The sequence below is a fragment of the Pinus tabuliformis genome, chromosome J (assembly GCF_031772625.1).
Source record: "Pinus tabuliformis cultivar Carrire ecotype Pingquan chromosome J, CPIR1, whole genome shotgun sequence".
Classification (NCBI taxonomy): domain Eukaryota; kingdom Viridiplantae; phylum Streptophyta; class Pinopsida; order Pinales; family Pinaceae; genus Pinus; species Pinus tabuliformis.
The window spans coordinates 896,330,905-896,340,673 of NC_142295.1; positions in this window are offsets into that span (position 1 = coordinate 896,330,905).

Genomic DNA, 9,769 nt, shown 5'->3' on the forward strand with positions numbered 1-9,769 from the left:
TCCCTAAAGGAGGTTGCAACAAGAATCTGTCCATGACCTCTATGCTAAGAACAAGGGTGAGTGGTAGTCCATTTATGCCATATGTGGAGAGCAATGGGATGAAGTGGTTTCATGATATCTCATGTTGATGGCTTCTGTTTCAATAATTTGTCATTGTTCATGCTAGTGATAGTACTTCCTAGTCCCATTGACCTAGTTTTGGGTTGTTTATTGTACATCCTTATCCATATAAGTGGGATTATCAATCCCCATTGGGAGATGCTTGTTTTGATGTCTATTTTTATAACTCTTTCAATTACATCTTGATGTTAGAATTTTGCAACATCAAACATTACCATAGACCTAGTCTTGACAATAACACATTTTACTATAAGTAAAATGTTTGTTACAATTATTGGATTGGCACCAGTCTTGTTGGCTCCTTGAATACATTGACACACATATTTCATGAAATCCTACAATTGTTGATCTTAGTGAGTGGTGCCAGATTTTTCTCTAGTTTAGCTCTCATAGGGTTGACCACACAATTGGGGAGCACTCATCTAGCAAGTTTTCTTATTGTTGCAGGTCCATATAGCAGCAGATGGAAGTGGTTTGCATTGGTTCTTATGCACATCGTAGTGTGAGGGAGGCACAATTATGTAGGAATGCAAAGTGAAAATGCATGCCTTCAGCATTAGCATATTTCCTGTTTTGGCACCTTAAGTTAAATTCAGTTCACTGCTGTTCCAGATTTAGCAATTTCCAGTTTGCTTCAATTCAACTTTCAGTTTAGTTCAATTTCCGATTGCATGCACTGTGGCACTTACATGGTTAAGTCTCCAGTATAGAAAGAGGGTGCAGTTCTCATGGGAGGGAATGCTTGCTTTAGTTCATCTTCTAGTTGGGTTGCACTTGTATTGTAGCAACATAAGTAATTTGCAAGAAGTGTAGAAGGTTTAGGCATGGACAAGCTAATTTCCAAACTTGATACAACCTTTGCAATGGTGTCATGCCTTTCCACCAACACAATTTTGGGTGTTAGGTTGTATGTTGACAATGGAGACTTATGATGTATGATAGCAAACATATTGGCCTTCTTCTGATCAGAGGAACAAGACACTAAAAAGCAACTGTAACTTGGTGATGATGGGAAGTACCCAACATCTGGGCTGCATTTTATCTCATTTTGCATGCCAATAAGAAAAGTTGTGAAGTTCCATGATTGGGTCATCATTTTATTAGTCAAAGTCCCCATTGTGGACTCCTAGGATTAATAAAGAGTCATTAGAGTTATGAGACCCTTCTTGGGCTTTCAAACGATGTAAAAAGAATTATTTTTGAGTCAAAAATGAATTATCCACACCAAGTCGGCCTCAAAAAAGTCAATTTGACCTCATTGGAAGACTATATATAGAAGGAAGTTCGACTTCATTTGAGCATCTCATCTCTCTCACACATAGTTCGATATTTGGAAGCTGGAAGTTGGGAAAAAGTGTGAAGTTGAAGGAAGAGTCTAAAAGCCTAAAAGGAGTGCGAGTTTGGTCAAGGAGGAAGGGAAGAAAAAAATCAAAGTTTTGGTATCTCTGTCTCTCTCTTTCATGTGGGCTAGTTTAGGAGATCGAAGTCTCCTTGTCAAAGTCAAAGCTATTATTGATGCTAGAAGCTGCCAAGTCGAAGCTGCTACTGATGTCGGAAGCTGCCATGTAGAAGTTACTGTTGATGCCAGAAGCTACCAAGTCAAAGCTATTGCTGATGCTAGAAGTTGCCAAATCGAAGTTGCTAGGGTTGAAGTGTTGCTACTAGGTCGAAGGTTGGATCAAAGAAATAGATGTTGGCTTGGTGTGGAGGAGGTCATTTTGTAGGTTGAAGAGTCTCAAGGAAAGCAATTGAAGAAAGAGATTTTGACTGGGTTTTCCCCTAGATAGGGGTATTTCCCTGGTAGAGTGCCTACATCTTCGGTCTTGTGTTTTTGTGATCTTCATGCACACATAATTTTGTAATTGCTTGATGAAAGATAATATAACAAATAAGTAAAAGAAGCCAACATAATTCTCAAGTAAATGATTACTCCCTCTATGAATGGGATTGAATACTTAAGCAAGTTATATCAAAAAGATCTTCTACTACCTATTCAATAAATTTAAAAGTCAAGGGTTCTTGGCTACTCTTACAATGGAATTTGGAGACAGTAAAAGCTATTAGAGGCCTGGGTTCAACATCATTAAAGCTGAAGAATGGAGCTAAGATGAAGAAGGAGGAATAAGACAGTTTAAGGATCTATTGAAAGTAATCTAAGGAACCTAAAAAAGTTGATTAAAGGATCATATAAGGAGACCTTATAAGGAAAGAAGCTTACTATCTTCAAGGACAACATCTAACACAACAAAGGAAGAGAACAAATTAGAAGAATCATTTGATTACAATGCTTTCAAGAAGAGGATAGGTCTCATCCTCAAAAAGAGTAAAGTCTTGGATCTAGTAAAAGGAAAAGTGAACCCTATATCCAGTCTCTTCATTCCTTTGATGTTTGAGAGGTGGAGTTGTCAACCAAGTAGATGTTGAAGGTCCTTGTAGGGCACATTTTCTATTATTAGCTAGAACTTCCATTATTGGGGTAAGAATCTATGGTTTGGGTTTTAAAAAAAAGGTCGCAAGGGACTTCCTAGAGACTCTGTAGAAGCAATGTAATCTCCCTAGTATCTTGTATTATATGGGACACTTGAAACATGAAGTACTCCTTAGTCTCCACCTCATAGAAGGAGGAGCGTTGACAAATATTGTCCTCTTAGGGAATCTAATGATACATATATTGACATGTAAATGGTGAGAGCATGATCTTAGTTGATGATGGGAATCTTGAGTCCATGGGATTAGTGCCTTCATATGTAGTTGGACAGACAATTGACTTTTAAGTTGCAAAAAATACTTAGTGTAAAATTCTACCTTAGATCTAAGACATTGTGAGGGAGAAAACTAGGTGATTAGAATGTAGTACCATTAGATGTCCTCATTGATTGATTCATTATTTGACACCTTGGGGGGAGAATTCAAGGGAACCTATAAAGTACGGAGTCAATAAATAAAAATAATGTAAAAATGAAGAAAAAAAGTGGCCTCAAAGTCTCAATATTTCCTTCGACCAAAATGACTCAAGGAGACCAGATCTTTATAGGAAAGGAATGGAGAGCGATATATGGATCTCTCTCCCAACTCAAGGTAGAGTTTCAAAGGGCCCAAAATATAACCTCTACACCAATTTTTTTTTGGGTTGTTCCCTGTTATTAGAAATAAGTTAGAGTTTCTTCTATTTCCTCCTCGAAGCATTTTATGCAAAATTGAAAATTGGTTCCAATATCGAAGCCAAGTTACATAAGACCATTAAATTATTTTAGATGACTGGAATTTCGTACTCATTTTCTTTCTATTAATTACTCAGCCCAACAATATTGGGTAGAACAAAGGAGAAACCAATTCCATATCCTCTACCCACTATATGAAGAAGAAATATGGTACCTATCATAAGAAGCTTTCCCATTGCAATGAGGAATGTCAAACATTTAGGCCAAAGAGCTCCAAAAGGAAAAATACTTCGTTTCTAAGAATTATTGAGAGGTTAGAGACTTAGAGGTTGGTGTCAACAATCCCAGCTACATTGATCGAAACTTGATGCTAATGCCCAAAGATAGCCTTACCAGCAACAAGTAAGTTCTTTGTACATAGAACTGTCAAATCAAGGACAAACTAGCATATACGGTAATTGATAATGGCAACCAAAATAGGCTTCTCTTGCTTCAATTAGAAAATGAAATCAAGTTACCAACCTCAACTCATCCCAACTCACATTATCTTGGATGGGTGAAAGATGCACATTAGCTTGTGGTAATCACTTGATTTCATACATGTAGATTTCACTATACATCCGATGTAGAATGAGTAGTCTCCTCTAGTCCAAGAGTTTTTCAACAAAAATCTTGATCAAGACTCAGTTCCCAGTAAGACCATCTCAAATTTTAGCTCTCCAAGGACATGAATAGTGAGCAGTAACATCTCCAAAACTTTGAATCTACATAGTGACAAGGTAGAAAGCATACATCGTCAGGACATCAGAGGTACATCAACTTAGCTTGATTTCTGTTTTTTCTCAGTTCAAGGAATTGTCCTCAGTCAAAGTTAGTGTGTAGCTTCATCATTATCAATTTCTTCATTAGATAGTAGAATGAATTTATTGTAACCGTTGAGATAGTGTAATGATGGGTACAAGTCAGAATCGTGACATCCAAGTCAAAGATCTATTTCAAGAATAAAATTATCACATTCATTCTCATCGTAGGATATTCATCCTATAAAAGGCAAGAAAAGCTAATATATTGAAAAACATTCAAAATCCATCATGACCATTACAATCTAGTCAAGGATCTCTCCTTCAAAATTTGTATGGTTTCTGGACCAACACATTTTCCTCAGAAAAGAGTAGCATGCAAAAGTAGTGGTAGCAGCACCTTTAGACATCGTGCGTACTGAAGATTGTGTAAGTCTTCAACATAAGCACCCTTATTAAAGATTGACTATGAATCAAGAAATCTTGATCCTTAAAGAAAATATAAGGTTGAAACACCATGTGATTCAAATCAATATTTGTTGTGGCTAGTTAGGAGAGGATTTCATAATGATGGTACTTTATAACCTGGAATTTTTTCAGCTTAATGACAAACTTCTTCATGAACAGAGTTGTATTAATAGTAGATGAATTTTAAACATGTCTCTGACCTCCATGTTTATTGTCATAATAGCATCATTAGTATGGAGAAACCTTGCATGGCTTAGATGGCAGTAATATTCAACCATGTAATCCTATCTTGATGTCCTACATCATATGGTCTGTTAGTTGATTGGGCAGACCACATAAGAGAGATTTCCCATTCATGTGATTTGGTAATTGGAATTTTCTTGCTTAATAAATCTTAAAAATAAGGATAAAATTTATGAAGGCTAGATTTATGAATGTGGAACTAAATTGTAATGTCGCCACAATTCATGAATAAGATGAGATCACACTTCTTGTCCTCTGTTCAGATTTGGTTCAATAACTGGTTGTTGGGGTTGTTTGCTTATGGTGCCAAGATCACAGTCCAGTAGAGGATTGAAGTCCAATTCTATCCTTACAGTTCTGTTCACCGAATTTTTATATGCCAACATTGATAGCAACACTCTGTATCTTTCAATGTGCATACACAACATTCTGTGAACAAACCTCTTTCATTCATGCAATATATTTACATATGTGCAAGAAATATGCAAGTACTTTTCACTGTCAAAGTATTGACTACCACATTGAGACTCAAAGCAGTAAAATAAGGCATGACATATAAAGCAATAAAATAAGGTAATAAATAAAGCATCAAAGCAGTAAAATTAAAGAAAAATACTCCCTCGCAAAGACTTGCAGAAAATTAACTGAAGATTTTAAGGGCTATTTGGACTAGTTATAGACCTAGCATACCATTATTATGAATTTGAGAGTCATCTCAAATGGTTTTCCTCTCCCCTTGCATAGAATTATATCACCTTTACCTATTTCTAAAAAAGTAACTAAGGAAATACCTTGTGTCCTACAAAAATGACACAAGTAATGAGGGTACGGTTGTACCACCATGGTGAACTTAGGTAAACTTGTAAAATTAACGTATGTTATGAATGTTAGTGGAGCTTACCTATATTATGTACCTAATGGATCTTTGGAATGATCCTTCATTATAAGTTGGGCACAAAACATTGGAACCTAAGGAGTATGCATTATGCATGTACCTACATTACAATCTGTGACAACTTACTTGGATGATGATATGGACACCATATCATCACAACAAGTGTGCATCAACATCATGTACAATGGAATCACAGGGAGTACTTTACGACATTATATTTTGGTTTATCTAGCACATGTGAGCCCATTTTTCAAACATGGGACTTGTATGATGTATTATTGAGCTAGTATGTCTCAATCACACATGTGAACATTACTAGGCTCGACTTTCTGTCTCATAATGTGCCTCTAGATGTTTCTAGAAGGGGACCTTTGGTTGTCTCACCCAATTTTCATGCATGATATCTCTTTGAGCTTCTAGAGAGGGCACACTTTCTCTCTCGTCTCTCTCCAATGTGGGAGACTATTTGTACACATTTATGAGCTAGTTATGAGCTAGTTAGTGGAGGCACTAATGCTTTGACCCTTTCTTGACCCTCACGTGTGGGAAAGGACACGGTTTTTTGGGGAAAAGGAGTAAGAAAATTTTGTGTTTGACTATTTTGACCTTCACGTGTGGGAAAGGATTGGAGTGCACCACCTAGCATAAAAGAGAGGTCCACATATGTGACAAAGTTAGTTGGGAGTCAGTTATTTACCACTTGTATTGAGCACAACATTTCATGATGGAACATGGTTTTGTAATGATGGCTTAGGAGGCTTCTCTTCCTATAATAGGATGGCACCCCTCTCATTTGTACATGGTTGGAAATGGAATAAAACTCTCATTTTCTCGCTATTGGTATGAAATGTTTCCTGTCTCTTTAGCATTTAGTCCCAAGTTATAAATAGAAATGATTTTGGGCATGCACATTATATCGAAGGAAGAAGCCAGTGCAAAATCAAAAAATGCAAGTAAGATATGGAGTTTTCCTATGTTATTTCATTGTGAAAATATTTAAGCTAAATTTTGAGTATCGGGGTTGACTATTTTTAGAATTTTAATTCTTTACCTCATATTTGAGCTTCGAATTTTTTTTGTTTTTAGTTATATTAATTAGGCTAGATCTAATACTAGTCTATCCTCTCTTTCATTTCTATACAGTCCAACTTCCTAGAGTGATGTTTTCCAAGCATTCACCAGGGAATGTGTAGAAACTTTAGAAATACAAGGCAAAAGGGATTTTACTTCAGGGTCATGATAAGACTCCATGTCCAATGGAGGAATTTAGGTACTTTTCTTTTCTTTTCCGGTCGTCTCTTTGAGTTTTTCCTTTAACTTCTGTTTACATGCAGCCTAGGACTTGTAGACCTTTACCTTTATAACTAAGTTTCCTTTTTCCTGTTTCAATGAGCTAATTTCTTCATCTTTTGCTACAAATAGATTTTGTTCTATAGATTGACCATAAGAGATAACATAATCTCTAGATTGATTTGTTGTTTGTATGATATTATCTACAAACCGTCCATTTAAAAGGGGCTCATTCCAAATTGGCTTGCATTCCATTTCTTTGATCTAATGATTTATTGCATTTTCTCAATTTTTTTAACTTAGGTCCTATCATGCTAATAGTTTTTCTCAAGGTTTATCATTTGAATTTAGCATAAATGAGGTTTTGATTTGGTTTCCTTGCACATAGCTTTTCATCTAACCCTAAGCATAAATAAACTCAAGCAATTCAAAGTTCAAATATCTACTGCATTTTCATGCCTAGAAATGAATGGCCAACATTACCACTTGCTCTCTGATCTGAGGTGATATGCCAACATTACACCGTTGACAGGTGGAAAATCAATTTGAAAGGGGACAATGATCCAACTGTTGAGTGCTGTAATTTACACGTTGGTATAGAATTTTTAATATTTTACTTTGCATTCTCATATTCCAATTTTTCATGCTATACTTGGAATAATGAACAGTATGATGTCTATCTAAAATCCACATATGAATGCCTAGGTGTCTTGATTTCAGGCAATGGACCATCATACACAATTATGTGTACTTTGGAAAAATCAAGAGCTACATAAATTATGTAAGATATCACAAGGCCAAAATAAAAATAAAAAATAACATGAAAACTGCTTGCAAAATATAAAGTAGCCAAATTCAATGACATACTTATAAAAGTGAAACATGATTAGAGAAACTAAGCTCTAGGAATTTTCCAAAGGATAAACCCCATGTAGCATCCACACATGACTACCCATCGGGTTGCATCTAGAACTCAATCTTTCCTTTCACATTTTAAGAACCTATGCCACATTCATAATTTCCCTTCACTTTCATCAAACAATGTCAATAGTAAAGGATACAGGAGATACAGAGTATGAGATGGTGACATGAACAACATATCATCACAACAAGTGTACATAAACATCATGTACACTGGAACCACACGGAGTACTTTACGACATTATATTTTGGTTTATCTAGCACATGTGAGGGGTGTCACCCTTATTGAGCCCATTTTTCATACACGGGACTTGTATGATGTATTATTGAGATAATATGACTTAATCACACATACGAACATTACTAGGCTCCACTTTCTATCTCACCAAGTTCCTCTAGATGTTTCTAGAAGGGGAGATTTGATTGTTTGTCCCACTTTTCATGCATGAGATATCTTTGAGCTTCTAGAGGGTGCACTTTCTTGTTGATTTTTGTGTAGCTTGGGAGGTACTCCAAGCCCTAGTGTTCAAGGGTTGGAGGTCAAAGTGCCACAAGTAGACTTGTGGGCTTAGAACCAAGCCTAGGGTTTTGCACCCATAGATCTTCATGCCAAAACCGTGATGATTCTTCGACATGTGATGGATGAGGATGATAGCTCTTGGCGATTTGATTCTAATGCAATGAGAATCATCCGATTCCGAGTTGCCATTGAGGAGTTATGAATTTTGGAAGTCTAATGTTGGGTTGGGACCATATGAGTTAAGGTTGGCTTAAGTTTAGAAAGCCTCCTTGAGAGTTGGACAACCCTAGAGTGAAGTTGGAAGGAGCCCCTTTTTTCGATATAAATAGAGGGTGATATGTTAGGTTATTACACATCCAACGAGAGAAACATTAAAGCAGCATTAAGAAGGAGGGACAACAACTCAGTAAAGAGGGAGATACCTATGTTTTGCTGTAGGAGAAGAGGACATAACAATGCGAGGGCTTAGGGTTGGTGTGGGTGCCTCCTTTACTGCGTGGAGGGTTGTCTCATGCCACAGAAAGGCCGAGTAAGGCAAGGTGTGAATGCAGGTGAAAGGAGAAGGGATTGGTCATGTTTAAAGGTTCGATTGAGGGTGGACATTTCCAAATATAGGCTGCTGCATACCTATAGGTGGAGATTTAGGGTAGCTGCAATACTTGAAGTAAGACCGAGGCCTGTTTCGAGGCTAGGACAACATAAAATTGCCTCAGCCTCTTGAGGAGGGACAACCGCACTCAAGGGAAGCTTTTATGTGCTAGTTGACATGGGTTATCATGCTAGAATAGCTCGTAGAGATCACAAACCTGTGGAGACTGTTGGTGAAGATGTAACTGGGTTCGGTCTTCATATATGTAATTTTGATATCTGTACTTATTTAGGAAAGGAGAATTTATTTTGACATTATTTGTCAACAAGTTTCTTGCTCATTGAAAATAGGTCAAGAACATTTTGAAGTGATTCTAGGGAGTCAAAGTCAAAATGTAATTATGATGAGACCCTTTGAGGGCATATTACATCATGTATGATGTCATACAAGGTCATGGCAACACCACCAAGGCAAGCGAAATCCTCTCCTAGTAGCGACAAAAGCTACAAGCAGCAAATAATGAAGAAAAATAAATTTAAAAGCTGAAATGTCAAGTCGGCTTTAGGGGCAGTCATGTCGGCTTGAAGGATGAGGGACAAACCTCTATAAATAGAGGTTGTCTAGTCATTATTTGAAAACACCATCTTATCTCAAATCTGCATACATGAAAGTGTTATAAGGACGAAGAAAAGAGGAGGTAAAGGGTCTGAAAGGGCAGCATAGCAAGGAAACCAAACAACAAAGGAGGAGAGGGCTAATTGA